The following is a 26,215-nucleotide window of genomic DNA, read 5'->3' as shown; positions in this document are numbered from 1 at the left end:
GTGGAGAGGAATGCGTGTTAGATATCTGTCTAACACTACCATCGGCTATGCCAACGGATGTTGACGCATTACTGGGTCCGGTAACGGCTCATGTGTTGTGTTGCCCCCAACGGCTTCCAATCCTGATGACCCCATTCATTGAGATCTCACCGGCAAATCCAACTGGAGGTGAGATACGCGGACCAACAGGCACACATGTACCATCTGCTATGAACATTGCTAATGCGGCTGACGCTGACGGCGATGCTTCACATCTATGTACAATTGACCTTCTTAATGAAGTAGTTGAACTTTCATCTACTGTGGTAGACGATTTCTTTGCCAGCCTTGACAATTGAATGTTTTCTCCTGACACCAAGAATAACTTTTGAAATTAGCACACAGCGTTCTTTCGAACTCTGAAATTTGACCTTCACTTTTTTCAAAACAAAAACTTCCAAGTTTGGAACTCTATTTCACTACAATTGAATTTGACTTTTTCCAAAACAGACTGAACTTTGGCACAAAGCAATCTGCTTAAAGTAGAACTATTCTTAGAGAACAAGAATTCTTTGACTACTTCCTAGAAACAATATTGACCTAATGCACAAATAGAACTAACTTGTATATTCTGCTATGAGATGGTCTCGACCTTTTTTATGTATCTAGAGCCATTTCATAAATGTAAATTTTGTGATTCATTTGGTTAGCATTGCTAATATCATATCATATGCTTACAATGAAATCGTTGCCCTTAGATGCATATTGTACAAATGCTCATTTTGTGTTTGACCATTAATTCATTTTATGTACTTTTAGGATGGGATTGTACAAACTAATGCTCTAGCTTTTATGTTTAGTACTTAATGATCGATGAACATGATAACGTGGAGTGGGTGTTGTGAACCATTTTAGGACACTATTGTAAATTTCCCGATTCATGCCCTTATATAGGTATAAATCACTATGTCCTTATATAGGCATAAGAATCATAACCATATTTAGTCATAGCTCATGCAGTACAAATACGGCAGGGTTACTTCCACTAGTTCTGAAAATCTACAACGATTTCTTGGAAAACTCGGCTTCAGCAGCAAGGGACTTTCCCTTGCTCGAGAACTGACTTGTCCAAGAACTCATGGAGTTTTCAAAGAACTGAGAGTCTTTAATGACGTTATTATGTCTACCTTTACGTCAAACTCGGCAACTTCAAGGTATAAATATGCCCACACTTGCCTTAGCAAACACACGGTGGTTTGGAGCAGTTCGACTATCTACTTGCCCGACGCGCCCTGCTACTGCAAGTGCCGAAGGAAGCCGACCCTCCAGCAGATGCACTGAGAGAGACGCTGTCTTTTCTCCTGCCGAGAAATCCAGCTCCAGTGTTTCCAAGCTACCCTTACGGGTTGTTGGGAAATCGAGTCCTGAGCCTGACCTTCCTCGTTCCAAGCTTAGGTACGGAGCTGATTAGACCCTAAGAGAAATCTTGGACAGATTCTTGGCAAAAGAATACTACATTTATGCTACACCTCACTTACTTCTTCCCTTGTACCAAGCTTAGGTTAGGTACATTGGGGTAGGCATATTTTAGAAGCACCAGTTGAGTACCTTTAGCCTCTGTTATTTATGTATGTATTTATCTATGGTGTAGGCACCATACAATGCTCTTACAGTAATATTTTATTCTACTCTTTATACTATTTGCATTTTATTTTGCAACCAGTTTTACGATTGTAGCAGTTCATTTCTTATGCTTGAGAAATTAGACTGTTCAATAAATACTTTTATTGAAAACGCCTGCCTCTCTATTTCTCTGCACCTCTGGTGAAACGAAGCATGCACGATTGATTGAGTAAAATATCTATCTATTGTTTCCACGACTCTGATGATCAGTTTTATCTTGGGGAAACAAAGTTGTCATGTTTATGCGGTTGTCAGAAACAAATCCCTTCTTGTTCATTCGAGAAAGTTTCTAGTGACCTCTGAGCTAGCTGGCACTCACAATTAAGTCTAATATATTCGATAGAGACCTAGTAGACCTCAGTCCTACGTCACATCTATAGGATATGTTATTCCAATGCGCAGAGCCTATTGGGAATATAGGAACTACAATACACTGTGACAACGATCACCTCATCAATGGCTATGTCTACGGCTCCGATGACGGTAACACCGTCAACGACATTGTCTACGGCCCTGTCGACGGCGGTCTTTAAGTCTCCTTCTAGACTGCCGGTGTCGACGACAATCACTGTCAGACGCTTCCCTTCATGAACGCGTCGTAGACGGAACATAAACAGGACACTAAAAGACTTCAATTAGTCCAAAAGTCTCCAGGTGTCCTAGATATGGAGGAATCAGGAGATGTGAGTTTGTTCAGTCCAGCTTACAGCCCATCACAGCTCAGGGGTAAATACTAGGACACGGATTAGGAAGATGAGGCATATATGCAGGAGACGTCAGAGTTTATGGAAGGGGAATACTCTTTCACGGCCCGTCCTCGGGTGCAACGATACAACTCTTTCAGGCGCACTATCCATATGAGGCTTATGAGGAGCAACAGGAGGTACAAAGAGATACCATGTTGGTGCCAACTTCCCTGGTCACCAACCTTAGGCACATGCTCTATGATTACTATAGGCGATTTCCGGACTCTCATGCTCCAGTCCCTGTAATGCCCGGGGGACCGGGTATTCAGGTTCAATCACCACCACCAGTGGTTACTCCACCGCCTGCTTCTCAGGAAGAGAGACCAGCTCCTCGGAGCATTACAATATGTGATGATTACATCGAGAGTGAAGCAGAGGACCAGCCTGAGCAGGGTGAGCTCATTCAAGCTCCAAACTTGGTTGGTCCAGAATGGAATTATTATGTCGCTCCATCTTCGCCGTCGCCTCCCCCCCTCCAACGAGTACGCCTCCGGGAGATATTGGAGGCTGCCATGAGTTACTGGAAAGGGCTTCTTAAAGATTTAAGTTGCCTTTACCCGTAGTACAGACCGAATGCTTCCTCTATGATTTTAAGGATCCTGTTAGAAAAATGGTACGATCCATACCAATAGTGGACTAAATATGGGAAGTAGGTTTGAAGCTTATGATGAATCCGCCCTCTGTTCTGGCTGTATTACAGAAGATGGAAAAAAATACAAAGCGCCCGATTCGGCTCCCGCGTGCTTAGTTGGGCATGCTCGACCGGATTGAGTAATAATATAGGCTGCGCAGAGGCGCTCCAAGAATCCGGCATCGCCTTGTTCGGTGCCTCCAGACAGAAAAGGTAAGCGGCTCGACAGTATCAGCAGATGCTTTGCTACTATGGCAGCTACTTCCAATGCCTTAGCGATTTTGAGGCATATGAGCACCAATTGTGGTCGTATCTTGCACCTGTTCTTGAACTCCTTACAGAGGATAAAAAGAAGAAAGCAAAAGACCTCCTGCAGGAAGATGCTAGGGCTTCTTCTAAAGTAATTGATTTGGCTATGAATCTGTCCTCAATTGCTTTCAGGCAGATGGCAGGAGCCACTGTTCTCCGTTGGTAGGGCTGGCAGAGGGCGACGTCCTTCCGCCCTGAAATTCAATCAAAGTTCTTGGACATGCCCTTCAATGGGGAAAACCTGTTTGGTAAACAAGGTTGACAAGACATTACAAAAGGAACCAACGTGCTTCTTCATCTGGGGCCTGTGGAAGTGAGCGACAAGCCTGTTTAGGGTCTTGTCTTGCCCCAGATGTCCTGCGAGAGGCACGTCATGAGCCAGACCCATTAGGAAGTTTCTGAAGCGCTCGGGTACCACCAGCACACGGGCTACACCGGGCTCAGCAAACTTAGGCTCACTATACAACAAGTCATCTTCCCAGTAGATAAAGTGATCTCTGGCTGCTCCACCTGCTGCCTGGTCTGCAGCCTGTTGCCGCAGACCAAAGAGGGAAGGGCATTCCTTCTGCGCCTGGCAAAATTCCTCCCTGGAGGGACCACCTTCCTGCTGCCAATGGGTCAGCTCGGGGAGGTCCCCTAGTTCCGCCACCTGTTCCCCTGTAGGTTCCAAGGCATCCCCCTCAGGTTCTGCTCCTTCCTGGACCCTGGAAACTGCTGGGGCGGGTTTCCCGCGCCCCCTGCCTCTTCCTCTCCTGGCAGGTCTCTGGGCCACTGTTTCAGGCTCCAGTTCTGCTGAGTCACCCTTACTGGCTGCCATAGCACGTGTGGTCACACAGATCCACGCAGGCAAACCCAACATCTCCAAGTGAGTTCTGTGTTCTACATCCTTCCATGGAGAACTCTCCAGGTCGTACCTAACAGACAGTCTACAGGCAAGGCATCACTGACAACAACCTCCAAAAGACCAGAGACTCCCCCCCCCCATTCAAAGGGAACACGCGCCAACTTGCAGAGGCGCACTGAGCTGTCAGCTGCCACTACCGGGCGGAGTACATCAGGGATGATTTGCTCTTCAGACACCCACTGACACCTTACGGATGTCACGCTGGCTCCTGTGTCTCTCAGAGCCTCTATCTCCCTCCCATTGATGGTCACCTTCTGCCCATACTTCTTAGTGTTCAGGGGCAGTAAGGTTTCCTGGACCATCTCTTGGTCTCCTAGTGAGATAAGGGACATAACTGCTAAGCCCTCCTCCCCACTGGAAATCAAATCCCCGCCCAAAGCTACACTCGCTAACCCTGGGATTGGAGCACCAGTGGGTGCTGGATTCTTTTTAGGACAGTTAGGAGCTATGTGACCCACCTCATTGCAGTGATAGCAAGTAGGCGGAGCCCGGATGTCTCTGTTATCTCTCTTGTCCCGCCTGCCCTTAGGGGGCCATGGCTGTCTAGACTTGGGGGGTTGGGATTCCTTTCCCTGGGAACTATTTTGGGGCCCTTGTGAGAACTCCTTTTGGTTACCCTTGTCCTCCCCACTCCTCTGCCTGGGACCCTGCCCACCTTTGGCACCCACAATTCCTCTGTGGACCCTGGTACTGGTCCAGCGGTCCGGCTCTTTAGCAAGCTCAATGGGGTCTGTCAGCTTGCTGGCTAAAAGATGCTGGCGCAGCTCTGGAACACAAAGACTGCTCAAGTGCTCCCAACTGATTAAATGCAACAACCCCTTAAAATCAGTTACTTTTTTGCCCTTCATGCAACCTTCCAGTGCACGTGAGTACAAATTCACACACTCCATCCAAGTCTCAGACACTCTCGTCTTAGAGTTTCTAAACTGCAGTCTATACTGCTCTGGAGTAAGGCCATACCTGAGACATAAGGCATCCTTCATATTGGGGTAGGTCATGGCACCTGCCATCTCTAAGGGCTCTAGAGCACTCCTCCCAGAAGCCTCAAAATGTTTCCACAGGCCCGCCCCCCAATGCTGTTCAGGCACACCATTCATTCTCAATACAATCTCATACGAAGTAAACCAGGCATAAATATCCTCACTCCTATGGTAATTCTGCACCAGGTCCTTCATCCCCATGCACTGGCTGTGCACTGCCACCATTTGAACTGGCATCCACCTCCTTGGCTTTAAGATCCAGTTCTCTCATGCTCAACTAATGAGCCAAAATCAATTTCTTTTCCTCCAGGGCACGGGCATTTTGTTTGTCTTCCGCTGCCCTTTCTTTCTCCATTTACAACTGCTTCATTTTTAACTGCAGGACTTCTAAGTCATGTTCCCTCACTCTTTGATTCTCCTCCAACTCTTCTTGGGTGAAGCCCCTACCGGAATGGTTACTGCCAGCCCCTGAGCCTCCTCTGCCCACGGGCAGATCTGTGATTTGGAAACCATTCCCTGTATCCACATCATCATTTCCCTCTTGTGCCTCCCAATGGGCCTTCAAGATTCTCTGCAGCTCATCCTTCCTGTAGCCGCTTTTTATGGGGCACTCAAACTAGTGGCAGAATTTCCTAAGTTCCTCAACTTTGTAGGAATACAAATCCTCAATGACAAATTCCAACTCTGCTTCTGCCTCTTTACTGGGTGCCTTTCCATTCTCAGACATGATGCTTGGAAGAGTTACTCAAAAATAGAATCAAAAATCAAAAACAAGTAGTATGCGATGGCATAGTCATCTGCACTCACTAGTGATGTACACCAATCACTGTGGGTCTAGTACAAATACAAGTTTAATTTCCCACCGCTGACCAACAATGTTAGAACTGGGGGTCTCTAGTTGGCAGTGGTAGGTACCACTGTCCAAATAGGGACCCTTGCTTCTAGTCAGAGTAAGGAGGAAACCCTCCTAGATAACCCCTTCTCATCCTCTAGGTAGCTTGGCACGAGCAGTCTAGGCTAACCAGAGGCAATGTGTAAAGTATTTGTACCAACACTCACAGTAACACAGTGAAAACACCACAAACTGACTCCACAACAGTTTAGAAAATTAAAGGTATTTAATCTAAACTACACAAGACCAAAATGACAAAAATCCAACATACACAGTTCAAGAATATGGTTTCAAAAGAGTTCTTAAGGTTTGCGATAAAATTCTTCAGGTTGCGATAAAATAATCCACAGATGCGTGAAAAGTTCACAGTTGCGTCACGTTTACTCACAGTACCTTTTAGTTGCGACAAAGTTCCAAAAGCAGAAGCTGGTGTGGTGGAAAACAAGCGATGCGTTGCTCCTCAGACCCCGGGGAGGCGTTTGCGACAGCCCCGCTGCAGCAGCGGGCGTGTTGCGACGAATCCGGTCTGTATGGGGAGGAAGGCCACTTGTATGGATTCCGATGCGGAAGTTCCGTAGGAAGTTTGTTCTCGCAAACGCACGATGCGACGATCTTTGGAGTTGCGACGATCTCCGGGGCAACGATGCGTGGACCAGCGGTGATCTTCTCTCTCGCAGCTCCTCGACGCGATGGTTTCTGCGATGACACTCGCAGCGACGTGATGCGGTCCGCAAGCAAGCGGTGCGGCGATCTCACCCAGCGACGACAGGCTCTGCGATGACACTCGCAGCGATGTTAGACTTTCCCGCACCGGCCTGGTGCATCCCACAAACGAAGGATGCGGTGGCTCTGGCAGCGGCAACTGGCGCTGTGACAATCTCGGCCTTCGTAGCGACGGGAATTTCCTTGTCGGGGATTTGCGAGCGATGCGATAACTTTTCAATTGCAAAAGTCTTTCAAGCTTAGTTTCAAGCTTCCCAGCACAGGTACAACTTCCAGAGGTCCCACAACTGGATCAAGCCCTCTAGGAAGGACAGAACTCTCTCAGCAGAGTTCAGGGAAGTTGGGGGTGAAATCCTTTTGTTCCTGGGACTTCAGAACAGGGAGCCAGCCCTTCTCAGGCCCTTGGAGATTCCTTCAAGACAGGGGACACAGCACAACAGCAAAGTCCTTCCCCTCTCCTTGGCAGCAAAGCAACAGGTCAGTCCAGCAGACCAACAGCAGGACAGTCTTCCTTCTTCAGTTTCAGCTTTCTCCTTGGCAGAGGTTCCTTCTTGATTCCAGGATGATCTAATTTTCTGTTGTCAGGGGTCCTGTACTTATACCCTTAAAAGTCTTTGTTCTCTTTGTGCAAGTGGGTCCTGAGCCCGGTCTGAACCAGTTCTGTGTAGTGCTTGAGCACTTTGTTTACCTTGCTTCTCCTTTCCTTTCAGAGTGAGGGGCAGGGTCGTCAGCCGCCCAGCAGGAGGTGGAGCCAGCATTGTGGAAGGCAGGCCCAGGTGCTATTTCCTCCCACCACTCAAGTTGCAAATGCAGTCATTCAGCCTAGGGCTGACTCAGCCAGCCTCCTGGGGAATCCCCAGCCCCATGTCACTCTCAAACCAGACAGTCAATACACAAACAGGCCAAGGCACACAGAAGGGTCAGACAAGAGAATAGCAACTTTCTAAAAGTGCTGTTCTCAAACACAGGATTTAAAAACAACCTTTCCTAAAAGATGTGTTATTAAATTCTGAGTTCAGGGATACTAGACTCTTATGTCCTATCTTGTTCCTATGAGAAGAAATGCTGGTAGCCACTGTAGCCAGCATCCCCCATGTTAATCTATGGAGCAAGATAGCCTTACTATAGGGAAAAACGAAAATGGCTGCCATTCACTACCAGAGCATGTCACCTGCACCAGTACATGCTCTACCTTTCACATACACTGCACCCTGCCCATGGGGGTACCTTGGGCCTTCCATAGGGGTGACTAGTGTGCACAAAAAGGGAAGGGTTTGGCCTGGTCAGTGGGGACACTGACCAGGAGGACATGGCAGTTCCTAGACTGCACACAGGCACTGTAGTGGCAGGCCTGAGACACCATTTTAGGGCTATTCATGTGGGTGGCCCAATCAGTGCTGCAGGCCCACTAGTAGCATTTGTCATCACCACCCCTGGCACACCCAGTGCACTTTACTAGGGACTTCATGGTGATACAAATATGCCAATCAGGTACATCCAATCACAACATCAGTTTACCTAGGGAGCACTTACACTCTGGCACTGATCAGCAGTGGAAGAGTGTCCAAAGCATCTAAACCAGCAAAAACGAAATCCAGCACAGCATCAAAAATACAGGAGGTAGAGGTAAAAATATAGGGGGAAACCACGCCAAAGATGCCAGGTCTAACAGAGATCATGCCCTCTATGGGCTTATTGTGTCTGCTATGACAGTTTGTATTCAGCAAAGTTTGGAACACCAAGTGCCTCATTGGTCTCTATCTCATTTTGCATATGGGAACCTTACTTCCTCAACTATCACTATGTATGCCTATTTAACCTACATGAATCCACATCTCTTCTTCGTTATTTGAGCCTCTCGGTGCTTTGGTTTGTAATTTGATAATATATCTTGACTCCAATGTGCATAACCTCCTGACTGTATCCCCTCCTCTTTCCCTCTTCTCAATCTGATCTAAACAGAAGAATGTAAGGAGACTGCTATTGCGCTGATGTTCTGCCTCGAAATGTCGAGCTATAGGACAGTTATGGTCCCTTTTATTAATCGCTCTTAGAAGTTCTAGTATACGTTTCTAAGTGGGATGGATAGTACTCCCCATATATTGTTTTCCACAGCAACATACTAAGCAGTAAACAGTGTGGTTACATAAACCACTATCTCCATCTACCGTGGTTGATCCACTTAGTGACACAACCCGTCTTCAGGTGCACTTTATTTTTGTGTTTTATAGAGCGCGAACATGACCCGTGAGGGTATCAGAGCGCTTTACACGGTATACATTGTTGAACAAGCAAAATGTTTTAAGTGCACAGACAAACAAGATCAACATGTATGGTTACAATCATCGTCAGAGTCAGAAGCAAAAACAAAGGTTCCATATGTTTTTGTCGTGGGCAGTTGGTGATATGGGAAAGCGGTAGTCATAGAGTAGTCCCGCTCAGTGAGGTGGTTGCAGGCAGGCCTTAGGCGAGGAATTTACCCATGAGGAAGGTTTTGGTCTCATTTTTGAAGCGTGCTAGAAGAGGGATTTTCCTGATGGAAGGTGGTAGAGAGTTCCAAATTCTTGAACGCCCTGTTGTAGGTTCTTTTTTTTAAAAGGAGGCAGGTTGGAGTAGGAGGTTTCTGGCGGACCTGGAATTCCTGCTTCCACCGGATATCACTAATTTCTGTGCCGTATAAGCAGGGGAGTTTGTGTATAGAGTCTTGTGTATAGTGCATGCCAATTTAAGCTGAATTCTGGCCTCCAGGGGGAGCCAGTTCAGCGCTTTCATGTGTGGAGAGATGTGGTCAAACTTCCTGGTACCTGTGAGTAGTCTGGCAGCCGCATTGAGGCAGGCTTTTAGAGGCGCTAGGGAGGTCTTAGGTACTCCTGTGAGGGTGGAACAGCCGTATTCCAGTCTGGAGATGACAAGTGCTTGAACTTCCATTTTTAAGTCTGGTGCATCGATGAAAGGTTTCAGCTTCCAAAGGTAGCTCAAGTGGAATCTGGCTGCTTTGGCCATTGAGTTATGTGGTCTCTCATTTTGAGGTTACTGTCGAGGATTATGCCCAGGGATTTGACAGAGTCCACAATGGTCGGTGGGCAGTTCAGGGCTGTGATGGCCTTAATCCACATCTGAATCTCCGGGTTGGCTTTTGATGGGGAGATTAGGAGAAATTCCGTTTTCTTTGCATTCAGTTTGAGTTGGTTATTGGCTAGCCATTGGACAGTTAGTTTCAGGGTCTCGTTCAGGGAGAGGATCTCATTGAGCGAAGAGATGTTGATGTATATTTAGGTGTCGTCCGCATACATATGGTAGGAGATGTTGGCGGAACGGAGAACTTCGGTGAGTGGCTCTAGGTAAAGGTTAAAGAGGGTGGGGGAGAGGGTTGAACCTTGGGGGACTCCGACTGTGACCGGGGTGGGAACTGATAGTTTGCTGTTGATGAGGAATCTCTGAGAGCGGTTGTGGAGGAAGGACCTGAACCATGCTAGTACCACGCCATCCAGACCCATCCTGAGTCTGAGGCGTTCAAGTAGTTTTTCATGGTTGACCGTATCGAAGGCGGAGGATAGATCAAGGAGGATTAGAAGGCAGGTTTTGCCTTGGTCTAGGGCTTGGAGGGCATCGTCCACGATGTGGAGCATAGCAGTTTTGGTGCTGTGCCCTGGTCTGATCCCAGATTGGAAGTCATCAAGTAGGTGGAAGTTGTTGATGTGCTGGCCTAGTTGCTGTTGAACACACTTCTCCAATACTTTGGCTAGTAGCTGGATTTTGGAGATAGGTCTGAAATTGTCAGGGGAAGCTGGGTCCAGTGAAGGCTTTTTCAAGATGGGGAGGACTTGGCCAGCTTTCAAAGGGTCCGGGATCAAGCCCTGCGTGAGACAGGCATTGATAATTGTAGTCCAGCAAGGAATGATGGATTGGGAGGCAGCGGCGAGGCAGTTGGAAGGTAGCGGGTCATTGAAATGGTTGTTTGGTTTTAAGGTAGAGAGGATTTTTGAGATGGAGTCTTCATTGTAGTATTCAAAGTCAGTTCAGCGGGCTTGGTTTTTAGGAGAGGCCAGGATGGTAGGAGCGGAAGAGTGTGGCAGAGCAGGAGGGGGTTGGGGGCAGGTGAGGGTACTGAGTTCAATTCCTAATGCTGTGATTTTATCAGCGAAGAAGGAGGAGAATTCATCTGACGATATTAGCGAATTGGGGGATTCTTTCGGTGTTTTAGCCAGTTTATTAGATTGGAATTTGACCAGTTCAAAGGGCTTTTGGGGTCTATTCTTGGCGTTCCCCAATTCCGATCTGAAGTATTCTTTTTTTGCAATTGATGATGTAGTTGTTTTAGGCAAGGAGGGGTGGGTGTTGTCTCCAGTTTCTTTCAGAATGACGTAGGGATCTCCTCTCCATGTTGAGGGAGCCAGTGAACCAAGGGTTTCTGTCATTGATTTGTGTTCTTTTTAGTTTTAGAGAGGCAAGGTCGTCCAGAATGTTTGAAATGGACGATGAGTAGTGCTCATTGAGATGAGATCGCTAACCTTGGTTATGTGCAAGGGGGGGAGTAGGTCAGATTTGCAGCAAGCCTCAAGTTTCATAAAGTCTAGGTTCTTAGTGTCTCTGGTCCAGCGTTTGGTAATCACCGGTTGAGACGACTTTGTCTTGCGGGTCCCGGGTAAAATGAAGGATATGGAGTGATGGTCAGACCAGTCACAGAGGTCTATGGAGATAAGCTTGACAGCGGACTCCTTAGAAATGATCCAGTCAAGGATGGCTCCTTTTGAGTGGGTTGGCATAGAGCAGGCTTGGGTCTGGGCTTGGTCAGTTAGAAGGTCTTTAATGGCATTGACGTAGGGATCTTTAGCATCATTCCAATGCAGGTTGAAATCACCCAGGAAGACCTCTGTGGCATTGGAGGAAATCTTTGTTGTCATGATTTCCAGAAGGTGATCAGTGAAAGCGTCGTCATTTAGGGCACCTTAAGGAATTACATATCCCAACAGCATTGTAGTTCTGAAGGGACGGTGCATTAATTGGTCATACAAAGGTAATTGGCATGAAGGTGTTGTGTGTCGATTTAGATTCTGGATATAGATTTCCCGATGTATGCCCTGATTTAGGCATTCTCCTTGCTAACCATATACAGGCATGGCCACCTACATCTGTTCATCTACGTCAAAACGAGTTCTTGGAAAACCAGACTCTGAAGCCTTTAGGACTTCCCCTTGCTTGGATATTGATTTCTCCAGGAACTAATTTATTATGCATTAACATCTATTCCTTAGGGGTTCATTCATGATGTTCTTATGCCCGACTTTAACGTAAATACTGGCATTCCTAAACACCTTCAAGTTATAAATATACTTTCACTTGCCATGGCGAATCATGGTCCACGGTTCGGCTGCCTACTTGCACGACGCGGCTCGCCGCGGCAAGTTCAGAAGGAAGTCAAGTCCCCAACTGACACACTGACCAGATGCTGTCATCTTCCTCGTAGAGAATCCAGCTCCAGTGTTTCTGACTCCCCTTGCGGGGTGTTAGAGATCGAGACCCGGAAAGAGATTCCAACCTCACTCATTCAAAGGTATGGAGCGGACTCGAACCTTGAGGGACTTTTGGCAATTCTTGGCAACTATACCTAAACTAAGACTATAGCTAATCAGCACCTACTTCTTCCCTCATACTACACCTAGGTTAGGTACACTGGGGTAGGATTATTTTAGAAGCACCAGATGAGTATTTTAGCCTCTGTTATTTATGTATGTATTTTTATGAATATATATCATAGCGACAAACCATGCAATTGCAGTATTATTTCATCTTACTGCTAACGCTGTACGTATTATACTTTGCATTCTGTCTCACGATTGTAGCAGTTCATATCTCTTGAATGAGAAATAAGACTGTTTAATAAACCCTTTTTATTTAAATGCCCGTCTACATATTTCTGTTTAAACTCTGTAGAAACGAAGCATGCACGATTGACTGAGTGAACGGATTATGCATTTTTTCCACATTTCTGAGAGTGTCCCGATTGTAAGGGAAAGAAAGTTGTCATGTTTATGCGGTTGTCAGAATCTAATCCCTTCTTGTCATTCGAGAAGTTTCTAGTGACCTCTGAGTTAGCTGGCACACACAAGTAATCAGGTGTAATGTACTCGATAGAGACATACTGACCTCAGTCCTATGTCAAAACTATAGTGTATATTATTCCAATATGCAGAGCCTATCAGGGATATAGGAACTACACAACATGGCGCCCAACGGTTTGGTAAGGCACTAATTAAACGCTAGATAATGAAGTAACTCAGCCGTGCTTTTCTCAGAGACCCGTACCCATAATACTCCATAAGACGTCTGGAGTGGGTAGGGATAATATCCGCCATAGCTGAGTAGGACGAAAACCCTATATATTAGCTGTTTGGTTTGTTCAACGTTGAAGGATTCAGTGTTCCAAAATATTGTGCACCTAATCTTTGTTCCCTTGAAACTTGCTCTGCAAATTTTCATTAAACAATGTCCCTAAACGGGGATAATAATACCGTAACCGGTGGAGTTGCGGCTCTCCCAGTCGTAACAGCTTTTAATCAAACAGGTTTTAATGAAACCAATGAGGATGTTATACACATCCATCCAAATTTAAGGAAAGCCATCACTCTAAAACTTATAAAACATGGCCTAACACCTAGAGGTGGTAGAGCAGTTTTTGTGATAAAGGCACATGAATCTCACCAGACAGGTATTCTGCTCATGGATAGTATTCCCAGAATCAAATCCAGTAATAAGAATGTTTCACTTCTACAAAGAAGATGAACCACCCGAGGAATATATTCCTTTTGAGGATGTTGAAATTCCACTCACATACCAGGAGCATAAACTCTGGTTTAAAGGCGCCCTTAAACATTACAATTACATTACCACATTCACTTGGTAGACGAGGAGCAACATGGCCAATTTTAGCCGGCTACACACCTGACCCCAACATGGAATCAATGTCGGACAACAAATTACTTAATAACATACAAAAGTTAATAGAACTGTGCAGTTAAACCACAGCTGTCCTGAGGTCCTGAGAAGGATTCTATTATAAACAATCCCACCGCTTCTAAAAAGAAGTGGGAAAATAGCAAACAACAATCAAAAGAGAAAGATTCTCAATCCTGAGGTTGGTCTCCTCAAAAGGAGCCCTCTGAAAGGAGGTATAACCTCAGGAATAGGGATAATTTGAGAAAACATGACAGGTATCAAGATACTGATGATACATATTCCTCTTGTACCTTTAAGATATCGTCACAGACAGCTAGGATTTTTCTCAGTTTAGGAGTAGTAAAGTTAGGACTCCTAACTTTAGGACTCCTAAACTGAAAACATCCTAACTTTAAGACTTTCGGTATTCACAGAAGGCATTTAGGAGTCTTAAAGTTAGGACTCCTAACTTCTGTGAATACCGAAATGAGTAAGTGCCTTCTGTGAATACCAAAATGAGTAAGTGCCTTCTGTGAATACCATAATGGTAGTAAGTTTAGGATTTTGTCTTTACTTTACTACTCCTAAACTGAGAAAAAATCCTAACTTTAAGACTTTCGGTATGCACAGAAGGCATTTAGGAGTCTTAAAGTTAGGACTCCTAACTTCTGTGAATACCGAAATGAGTAAGTGCCTTCTGTGAATACCAAAATGAGTAAGTGCCTTCTGTGAATACCAAAATAGTAGTAAGTTTAGGATTTTGTCTTAAGTTAGTTAGTTCTGTGAATCGGGCCCCTAGGAGATTTACAGCTCATCGAGCTGAACTACTAGCATTCATAATGGCACTTGAGAATACGGATTATGCATTCCCCACATTCATAGAGTTCTTTTTACTGTGTTCAATCTTACAATTAATATTTACAGAATTAGCTTCAAAATGGTTTCAAAGGTGCAAAAGGTGGCACAATCAAGCACAAAACGCTTTGGGTACAAGTAGTTCAGTGCAAGACGGACTACAAAACACTCACGTGATACACATGTTGAGTCATCAACATGATGGTGTTCACGTTAAAGGGAATTCATTGGCTGATGAAGCAGCGAAGGGGGCTGTGCAAACGGCTTCCGTAGCTGCAATCACTCGTTCAAAAATGAAAATATACAGTGAAATAATACTGGCTGTCAATGCTTCAAGCAAAGGCAATGGTGCAGCGTTACCTATAAAGTTTCCACTCAAATACTCATATACAATTTATGCGAAAAGTGTTCCGTTTGCTCAAATCCCTGGAGTGGGGGATAGGGTGACACCAAACATGGAACGAAGAGCAGCTCTGATTTATGAAGCACATCTGTGAGAAGGTCTGACACACTGGGGTATCTCTAAAACAATATTAACATTAAAAGAGATGTACTGGTGGCCAGGAATGAATACACTGATTCACATTTTCATCAATAACTGCATAGACTGCACTAGAGATCGCAGTATGGAACGCCTCCAGGCACTTGTCTACAATGTAGCCAGCCCAGTACAGACACAATTGTTAGACAGCATTAAAGTATCTACATGCAGGCGTCCTTTTGGACAAATGCAATCCCACATACACTAAGTCAAGGTTCCTTTGTATGTGGCCTCAGCGCTCGACTGACACTCGAACTGTTATAAAAAAATTGTGAGTCTTTATCGGCACATACCCAATTGGCATACTACACTCTGACCAGGGCCCTACGTTTAGCTCTCGAGCTTTCAAAGAAGCCATGGCCAGTTTGGGCGTAGCTTTGCGGTATTCTTCTCCATTCCATCCTGAGGGAAATTCTGTTGTGGAAAGAAAAAACCAGGACATAAAGCAGTCTATAACAGCTAGGGTATTAGGTTTGGGTGATGGGTGGGTCAAACATCTTTATGGGGTCCAACGCGCATTAAACAATTTGCCAAGAAGTTCTCTAGAGGGTGTCTCTCCATATGAGGTCCTATTTGGGACAAGCATGTTGGTTCCTGACCCTGATTGTCATGGAACAGTGGTGGAAAATAAGAAATTTGATATCAAAGATTGTTTGGCTGTTTTACAGGACTTAAATGTACTAAGATCGAAACAAAGCAACGTGCTCCTGAAGCCTACCACCACTGGGGAAAAACCGACCGTCCCAGCAAGGCCTGTCTGGATCCCAAAGCTTGGAGATCTAGTCAGAGAAAAGATTGCGGACAAGAAGGAATTTGGGCCTTCTTACAGACAACCAGTACCTGTCCTAGCAATCTACAGATCAAGAACAGTACTACTGCCGCCCCTTGCTAGTAAAAAGGAGGAAAGATTTGTGTCCATCGACCTGATCAAACCACACTATGTGGCCGATACTAAGCAGTAGGCCAAGTGGACTCCAACAAAGTAACAGACACTCTCCTCTAGCTACAATCCAAGAGGTTAAAAATGAGAGACTCATCACCTTTGAAGATTCTACAGTGAGAAAATAAGGACTATGCAATAATGCTATGGAACTCGTTCCTCTTAAAACCCAAATAACAGTTCTTCCTGATACACCTGTCTACAACGAAGTAACAAGTGATCAAGTGGTTCCAGCGATTTCAACAAATCCGGATGCAATTCCAACCATTGACAGAACTGCCTCTGGCTATTTCATTAACTTTGATACGTTTTCTGAGGATCCCAGCGAAACAGAAAAAACACCAGCACAAAGAACTTTCAAAGAACAAGCAATAGACTTTTTTCATTTCGTGAAAAATACTTATCTGGTTTCACCATGGATTGAACTATGGATTGTTTTAAGAATATTCATCTTTCTAATTTGGTTAGCTCTGGTAATAACTCTGGGTATGCTGATAAATGGAAGATATGTTCAAATGGACACAGCAAGTAAAAAAGTTAACTAACTTCTCCAGTCACACAAATCATCCCATCGTGAACAAAGAGACTTGTCAGCAGTGAATATCACACCCGTTCCTATACCAGAGGGTATAGTTTGGGGCAGAACTGATTATGACATTTTTGGCCCGTCAGAGCTTTTGAAGATTCCACACTTGTTCAAGATTTTATTAAGTGACTTTATTACCTCTAGTACCTTTTCTGATGATTAGGACTTCGAGACTGTTAATAACATGATGTCTGATCTAGAAATGTCTGCAGTATTCACAAATCATGAATATTTAGAGGGTTCATCAGACTATAAACAAATGTATTGTTATAACCATTATGGTCATCATTTTTTGCACAAAACTTCAATGCCTAGAAATATATATGTGTATAACCAATGGGAACATTGTCCTATACCTCCAAAGGGTAGCTCAAAAACATTTGCAATGAAATTTCCATATTTTTCCGGGTTCAATATATCCAATGCTGAATCATTTTATTTTAAAAATGTGAACTAGACAGGAACAAAAAATATGTTAACCAATACAAAACAGATTTATTCTGCAGCCTTTATTGCCCAACTGTCTAGACAGGGTTTTGACTTTTGGAAAGACAAAATTGAGACAAAAACTGTCTGGGGTATAAAAGATTGGCAAGTGCAGAGGGTAGAAGCTTTGCATAGAGCCTGTATCATCCAGGAGCAAATTATGTTTTTGAATGACACTGTCCAACAAACGTCTTGCCTTGGGTTAGCCAAGATCAAAGAAATGAACACACCGACCATACCAATACCTACAAGTAATAGCACTACACTGGGGGAGGTCGGTGTACATAACATTTTGCATCACAACAGATCAGATTCAGAATGGAAAAAATGGTTGCTCTGGCCCACAGACACAAACAACTGTCAGAACCGATTCCTGAACAAAACACAGGGTTTTACTATCAATAGGCCAGACCCAAGATATGTTCAAAGACAGCATCCTGGGGTAGTAACAACATACAATGTAGGGAAGCTATACATTGATTGGCTAACGAAATCTACACTTGAGGATGTAAAACAACACTTACCTTTACGTAAAGATGGCGCAGACCTTAGGGAATTCTTGCTAGGACCATGAAAACCGCGTCAAAAACATTTCATATTTCCCGGTATCTATGCTGCTTATTATGAAATATGGAAGATTACCCAAGCAGAGACTGCAGAACGAATACGACAAACTGATCGCATTAATTTAGAAAAATCTCTCCCTGTAGTAGACAATGGGTTAATGACTCTGTCGTCCAGGATATATTCATTGGACAGCATTGTGTCTTCTGCCATAGACGACATGGAACAAGACTTGGTCAAGCTGCAACATGGGGCGCCGCACATAGAGACAGAACAAGTCACTGACTTGTGAGAATCGAACAAGGTTCTTTCACCACTCTCCCGGCACCCTGAGGAAGCCAGAAAACGGCATCAATAAGTTTCAGATCTGATTTAAAAAAAAACAAGTGTGGCAAGTTACCCACTTTATTAGGAGCCGCAATGAGCTCTTAAGCACACTTGGTCCTGACGAAAGCCTCAGGATTATACAAGAAGGCTGAAACATGTTGACCTACTAGTGAGGTAGACTAGTAACTGGGTCTACAGACGCACCACCTCATTATTTTTAATTTCTCCCATCACCGTTTTTCTAAATACATTTTTTTGTTTTAAAGTGATGTATGTAATTTTAACTTCACTGCACTTGAGCACACACACGCCCTCTTTTTAGTCTCTGGACACTACTGGCAAATTAGTTGGTCTACCTCCAGGTGGAGGATAGCATATATACTATCTAAAAACCCTATGATGATGCTTCAACAGTATACCTAGGCGGAGAATCAAGATATACCGCCAATTGCCTGTGAACGTTTATGAGGGTTTGTATACGGTTCCAATATGACTAAGACCCTGATTTTACAGGACAAGTGATCCATTCTCCCCCCTCCTTGATTTTCTTGAACTAACCATTGGAACCAAATGGATCACAGATTTTTATTTCCTCCAAATTGATTATTACATGCTGCAACATTGTCAGTCTCAATTACGTTCTATCATGCTATTAAGCTGGACGCTACAAAGCTTGTGTGCAGGCTATGTGCCTTGGCATTTAATCAACACTACGGCACTGTTTTCAGAATTCAATCTCAGAGATAAACAGATCAAACTGGCATAAAGTGGAGTAGACTATACGGTGCTGAGCTTTGAAAAACCAGAAAAATTACCATTCACATTGGCAGAAAAACCAGCTACTGAGTGGATCATACATAGTAAAATTACTCTGCCTGTTACATTTTTCCATTTTCAGTATTACCTAACAAGTATACCAGCAGGCAAATATGAAAGTTTAGGTAAAGAATACATCAAGACATCCTGGGATTTACCATACACACACAGATGTTGGAGTGGGGGGCGTGAGGTTTTTTTTACCGGTACAAACTGTGAAAACGCACTAAGCGGCTCTCTGCTTTGTTGGGGTATTAATTTACATGGGGGCTGCGATGGTTCCACTACAAACTTATCCTGTCACCTGCAAGGCTCACCAGCTGCAGTGAATAATGCAATTTTTGGACTACTTTCTTATGGAAGTTACCTTATGTTGAATGATCACAGCTGCTGTGTCATGTTGCCAGGTATCCCATATCTAGTGACTGTTTCATCCAGGGTCACATGCTGTATGCAAGTATTTTTTCCACAAACCAAGACAGCCAGGGAGTCGCCTTTATGGCCTTCACTGAACTTCTCTTCTATACGAATTGATACTTTAAGCAGAATGAAAGCCATTCTTTTACAACAAACTGTGCCACTGACCTCGGCCAAAGAGACCTATGATCTACAAGTTGCAAGGACTTCTGCGAGATACATGCCCTTTTGAATACAAACTGCCCTATACATTTCTCAGAAATGTTGGAACGTATCTTAAACATGTCTGATGCAAACAGCATTGTACATGTATTTAACCGTGTGTTCAGGACTGTTAACACCTTTTCAAGCAGTTCACCAACGTCACTCCAAGCACCATAGAGAGCGCTCTATTGGAGATGAAGTGTTGTGAGCGCATCGTCCAAATTTTAGGTTTACCTCGTCTACGAGAATTAAATACCACATGTTTTTGTCATTCAGACCAATCTGACAAGATTGCATTTTACCTGTTCTACGCTGCCTGTTTGCGGTGAAGAATGCGTGCTAGACATCTGTCTTACACTCCCATCAATCATGCCCACAGATATCGCTACTCTGCTGGACCCGGTGATGGCCCATGCTCTGTGTTGTCCCCAGCGGCTACCAATACTGATGACGGCATTCATTGAGATCTCACAGACGCAAATTGCTACTGCTGAGGTACGAGAGGAAACAACAGGCGCGCAGGTAACATCCGATACGAACATTGCTGATGTGACCAATGCTGACGGCGGTGCTTCTCATCTATGTGCGGTTAGTCTTCTAAACGAGGTAATCCAACTTTCACCTACAATGGTAGACGACATTTTGCCTACAGAATTAGAAGATTTCATGTTTTCTCCATCCCCAAACACTGACTTTTGATTCAGGCACACAGTGTTCCGGAAAGACTCTGAATTTGGCCTTCATTTTTCAAAACAAAGACTGAAACCTTGAAACTTTTTCCTATGATTAATTTTTGTTCCCAAATTAGTATTTTTCTTTTTTGGGCAAAGTAATCTGCTTATAGTAGAACTATTCATAGAGAACAGAATTCTTTGAAACACTTTCAGAGACAATATGTGACCTTGTCAATAACAATTGATTTATGGGAACTTGCCATGAAATGGTTTCGGCCTTTTTTCTTCTGTATTTACGAGCCATTTCATCATGTATATATGTTTATGATTCATTCATGTAGCATTCAAACGTCTGCATACGCTTAGAATGAAGCATTGCTTTAATGCGCATAGCAACACTTTTAAATGCATTTTTTTGAAATATGTTTTTGGACATGTTTTTAGCACATCATGCGATACTCTATTTTTAGATATGTTTAACATGTTTAGGATTTAGTAACGTCGTTCATACGAAAGTGGAGTGGGTGTTGTGTGTCGATTTAGATTTCGTATATAGATTTCCAGATTTATGCCCTTATATAGGTACAATTCACATTGCCCTTATTTAGGCATAGAAATCCAGCCCTTATTTAGGCATGGCCACCTACATCCGTTCATCTATGTCACAACGAGTTCTTGGAAAACCAGACTCTTAAGCCTTAAGGACTTCCCCTTGCTTGGATATTGATTTCTCCAAGAACTCATTTATTATGCATCAACATCTATTCCTTAGGGGTTCATTCATGACTTTTACGTCAATACTGGCATTCCTAAACACTTTCAAGGTATAAATATACCTTCACTTGCCATGGCGAATCACGGTCCACGGTTCGGCTGCCTACTTGCACGACGCGGCTTGTCACGGCAAGTTCAGAAGGAAGTCAAGTCCCCAACTGACACACTGACCAGACACTGTCATCCTCCTTGCAGAGAATCCAGCTCCAGTGTTTCTGACTCTCCTTGTGGGGTGTTAGAGATCGAGACCCGGAAAGAGATTCCAACCTCACTCATTCTAAGGTATGGAGCTTACTAGAACCTAGAGGGACTTTTGGCAAATCTTGGCAACTATAGCTAAACTAAGACTATAGCTAAACAGCGCCTACTTCCCTCGTACTACACTTAGGTTAGGTACACTGGGGTAGGATTATTTTAGAAGCACCAGATGAGTATTTTAGCCTGCGTTGTTTATATTATGTTACCTGGATTTGTATAGTGCACAGCTGCCCCAGCGATGAGGCGTCCCGGCGCTGCCAGCATCAGAATAACAGACCTAGGAACCAAAACAGTAAAACGCCAAGAACAGGAAAGAAGACCGAAAAGATTAGGCTAAAGGAAAGAGGAAGGTTTTAATTGCTTTCCTAAAGTCCAGCAGATGTTCCATCCTGCGAATCTGAGAGAGGCAAGGAATTCCATAACTCGGCTGCAAAGCAGCGGAAAGAACGACCCCCGGACAGAAGACGTTTCACACAGGGGAACACTAACCAGGAGCTGCCCCAAAGAGCGCATCTGGCGTGTAGGAACATACGAAGTAAGCAAATTAGTTAGCAGACTGGGCGGGGCAAGCTTCAAGATCTTAAAGAATAGACACAGCGTCTTAAATTGAATGCGCTTAGCCATAGGTAGCCAGTGAAGTCTCCGGATAGCGCTAGTAGAGGGGCATGTCCGCAGACGGCCCAGCAAGGCTCTGGCGGCAGCGTTCTGAACACGCTGCAACTGCAGAACTTCAGCCTGATTAGCCCCCAGCAAGAGAGAAATAGCATAGTCTAGTCTGGATAGAATAGCAGACTGAACAATCAGCTAGTGCGTAGGTGGATCAAAGAACTTCAGAAGGGGCTTAAGACCCCGAAGGAGGCCAAAGCAGGTACCAGCAACTTTTTTAGTATGGTCTTGAAAACTAAGGAAGGAGTCCATCCATACCCCCAAGTTCTTAACCAGTGACTTTAGAGTGGGGATACTACCAAGAATGTTCGGCCACCATTGCTCATTCCACAAGCTCGAGTTCTTCCCCACTAACAGAACTTCTGTTTTGCTAGCGTTCAGCTGGAAGCAATTTATTGTCATCCATTCTGCAACTGCAGCCAGGCCACTTCTAAACCTAGAGGCATCTGATGAGAAGCCATCTGCCAGGGTCACCACCAGCTGCGTATCATCTGCATACGAGACCATGGTGAGGCACCAGTGCCTGGCGACCGCTACAAGAGGCTGAACACACAAGTTAAACAATATAGGGCTTAGTGCAGAGCCATGAGGCACACCCTGGTCAATGGGATGCGCCTGAGAAAGAAACAAGGGGGCCGAAACTATGAAGGATCTTTCGGTCAGAAATTATCTGAACCATTCCAGAGCCAGACCAACCACCCCAGCTTCTTCTAGCCGCTGTAACAGAATCCCATGCGAGACCGTATCAAAGGCGGCACTCAGATCAAGCAAGATCAGTGATCGGAATCAATAATGGTCCGCAGATGTTCTGTCACAGCCAGGAGAGCAGTATCTGTGCTGTGACCGGGGCGGAAGCCATTTTGAGACGGATCCAAGATGTTATTGGTGCTCAGGGAGCTCATTAGTATAATGTTGACATGCGCCTCTGCTATCTTAGCCACCCAGGGGAGGAGAGATATTGGTTGAAAATTTTCCAGTTTTGCCGGGTCAAGTGATATTTTTTTAAGAATAGGAGATACCCACGCCTGTTTCCACAGCACCGGGACCGCCGCTGTGGAAAAAGACGTGTTAAGTATCTGACACAGCGGGGCCAGGCAAAGAGAGGTTGAATCCCTGAACTGGACAGGCTTTAAAGGATCGGCCGGAGAGCCAGATTTAACTTTTCTACTCAGCCGAATAAACTAATTCTGTGAAATACTGGGGATAGCCGTCAGAGGGTGCAGTGGCGGGGATCCACAAAGAGCTATAGGAGGAGAAGAACACCCTTGTGGGAAGGACCAATAGGTGGTATGGACTTTCTCAACAAAGAAAGTGGCCAGCTCCTCACACTGCTGCTCAGATGAGATAACAGATGCCACATTTTTTCTAACCCTAAGCTCTTGAAGGATCTTGAAAATACATTTGGCCGGGTTAAGGCAAAGCTTTATTTCGTTGGCATAGTAGGCCGTTCAAACGGTACAGATAGTTCTATGATAGTGTTTAATCGCGGCCAAATAGCATGTTTTTTTCATTGGGCCGTTGTCCTTTCTCCACTCACGCTCTGATTTCTTATATGGAAAACAACAGTGGTCCCTGACAACAAGACAATTAATTACAAATAAATATAGACTCAGTCAGTTCTATATTGTAGAAGACATGCCCAGCCGGGCAGAGGTCCTCAAAATATGTATTTAAATCAGAAAATGTTTTCAAAACACAATAACACCTTCAACAATTCACGTGCGTGGGGCACAACCTGTACCCAGCCGCAACATTACACGAACAACATACAGAAAGGGCTTGTAAGGCAAAATCAACAACCTCTGAAAAGTTGAAATTTAGACAGAGAATATCTTATAGGTACCATTACACATTTTTTGTAACTAATAGTATCACAGGTATATGGTACACACTAGGTCGACGACGTTTCGGACCCCTTGCTAAATGATGGGGTCCATCATCAGGACAAAGCAATGGTTGCCTTTTGAGTTTAAAAAGCCTCTTTTGCCAGAGGGGTAAAGGTACTGGAGCTCAGTTAGACCCGGGATCCCTTTAATTAAAAGTGGTAATCCGCTAGAACTGGTATATCTAGATGAAGGGAGGGATTGGCGTTTTAGGGCTGTGGCCAAACATCTAGCAAGGTAATTTACCATAAACTAGAAGCGCCTTACCAATGCTACAGATTATAGGTTATTGAATTAAGAGCTCGCGCTGAGAAGGCCCAAAACGGGAGATATTATCCACTGGGTCGTGTCATCCATGGATCAAATACGCTAGCTTGAGGGTCCGGAGGTTAAGAAGTCTTGAATCCACATGTACCTTGTAAGCCGGGCAATACCGGGAGCGCCGCGTCGCGCTGGGATCCTGGAACCAGGGGGCCGGATCAGTCGGCAGCCGCGATTTCCTGGTTTGATTTCTTACAGGCCTTCCGTAGAGTGATCAGCGAGTCGTTATACCATGGGCTTGCATCAGAAGTACGGCCTTTCGACCATTTAGCTGGAATAAGAGAATCCATCTCTTGGATGATCCAGTTGCAAAATGATCTATAGCCTTGTCTGCATCGTTAAAAGGTCTCAGGGGATTCGTGACGAGGAACGCATAAAAGTCCTCCAACCTCAGTTTCCGTCAAGGGCATCTAAAAACAGGCAGTTTGGTGGCCTTATTAAGGGGCTCAGTGGCAGGGAAGGACATTACTACCAAAGAATGGTCGGTTCACCCAATGGGTTTAGGAGTTTCCACTGTAGTGGAAAGAACATTAGAAAAGATAGGGTGTAACAGATGGCCAGATAAGAGGGTGGGGCCAGGGACCAATTGGTTTAGTTGGCACTCAGCCAGATCTGCAAGCAGACTACAGATTTCAGTGTCTTGCACCAAGTCAAAGTGCAAATTAAAATCGCCCAAAATGCTAAAGTTAGATGTACCCATAACAAGCATGCAAATAGCCGTCAATAGGTCAGCTTTAAATTTTGTGGCGGGCCCCGGTGGGTGATAAACTAAAAGTCCTGATAAGGTCAGATGAGTACACACTGTAATACTGAAAAAAGCACATTCACAGCCCTTAATTACCTCTTTAATAAAAAGGCATGAGTAATAAGATTTAAAAATCTACCGCCCCTGGACTCTATTAACCATACAAATAGTGTACCCAGAAGGCAGTGCTAAATTCGGTTCAGCCACCATATCGTTGTTAAGCCAAGTCTTAGTCAGAAAAAACACATCCGGAGATTCCTCCGTTACCAAATCATAAATTTCTAGATAGTGCTTAGCCAATGTCCTAATATTTAGATGGAGAATTTTCAGCTACAGCCTGGGCTGAGAGGTTAGGTGAGGGTAGAAGAGGCAATAGCGAAGGGAGACATATCTACAGCTCGAACAACAAAAAGGCCCCTCCAGAGGAATTAATGGAGGCGCACTGCATACCTTAGCAGCGGAACTGAATGCTAGTTATTCTTCCCTAGAATAGGTGCGCAATCCTAAGGAAACCCGGCCATCATTCCTGGCGAGAGGCGACGTACCGGCGCAGACGGGGGCAGATGGGCTTGCCTTTGGCGTGCCCGCTGCACTCCCGCGCCATCTCTGGTTAAATACTGGTGGAGTCAGGGAGCCCAGACAACTAGACCGCCAACCAAGATGGCATCTAGAAGTGGCCGACCGGAAGGGGGGAGTTCCGGCGGTCAGGTTTCAACTCGCCCTCCACAGCAAACAGCCAAGGGAGGCTGCGGTGGACCGTGGCGTTTTGAAGCCAATGCTAGCAAGGTAGGGAGAGTCTCAAGAAAGAGCACAATAGTAGCCACAGTACAATGCGAGTAATTAAAAATGAGGCAGAAGCGAGATAGAAAAAAATTAAAACAACAGCGCTACCAACGTGGTGCAGGACTAAACGTCAGCTGGGCAATCAGTTGAACTCTCACGCAAACTCCCGGTTAAATACCGGTGGAGTCAGGGAGCCCAGACAACTTGACCGACAACCAAGATGGAGTCTAGAAGTGGCCGACCGGAAGTGGGGAGTTCCCGCGGTCAGGTTGCAACTCACCCTCCATAGCAAACAGCCACAGGAAGCTGCGGTGGACCAGGTCGTTTTGAAGCCAGTGCTAGCAAGGTAGGGAGAGTCTCAAGAAAGAGCACAATAGTAGCCACAGCACAATGCGACTAATTAAAAATGAGGCAGAAGCGAGATAGAAAAAAATTAAAACAGCGCTACCAGCGTGGCGCAGGACCGCACGTCAGCTGGGCAAGGTATGTATTTTTATGAGTATATGTCATAGCTACAAGCCATTATATTGCAGTATTATTTCATCTTACTGCTAACACTGTACGTAGTATCCTTCGCATTCTGTCTTACGAT

General features: G+C 44.8%; 1 protein-coding gene across 12 annotated transcripts in view; it reads left to right on the top strand.

Annotated features, from left to right (window-relative positions):
- Nucleotides 1-26,215, top strand: part of METTL27 (methyltransferase like 27) — a 597,353-nt gene that overhangs the window by 97,106 nt on the left and 474,032 nt on the right. Inside the window, exon 3 of one of the 12 annotated variants that reach the window (XM_078679518.1) lies at nt 19,899-20,125. The exons of the other annotated variants lie outside the window; for them this stretch is intronic. The gene's annotated coding sequence lies outside the window, so the exon portion shown is untranslated. The remainder of the gene's footprint in view (nt 1-19,898; nt 20,126-26,215) is intronic. 12 annotated transcript variants of the gene reach the window in all.

This window comes from Lissotriton helveticus, chromosome 3_1, assembly GCF_964261635.1.
Source record: "Lissotriton helveticus chromosome 3_1, aLisHel1.1, whole genome shotgun sequence".
Taxonomy (NCBI): Eukaryota; Metazoa; Chordata; class Amphibia; order Caudata; family Salamandridae; genus Lissotriton; species Lissotriton helveticus.
Note: the sequence above shows the minus strand (reverse complement) of the source record. Positions and strands in the feature narration are given on the sequence as shown.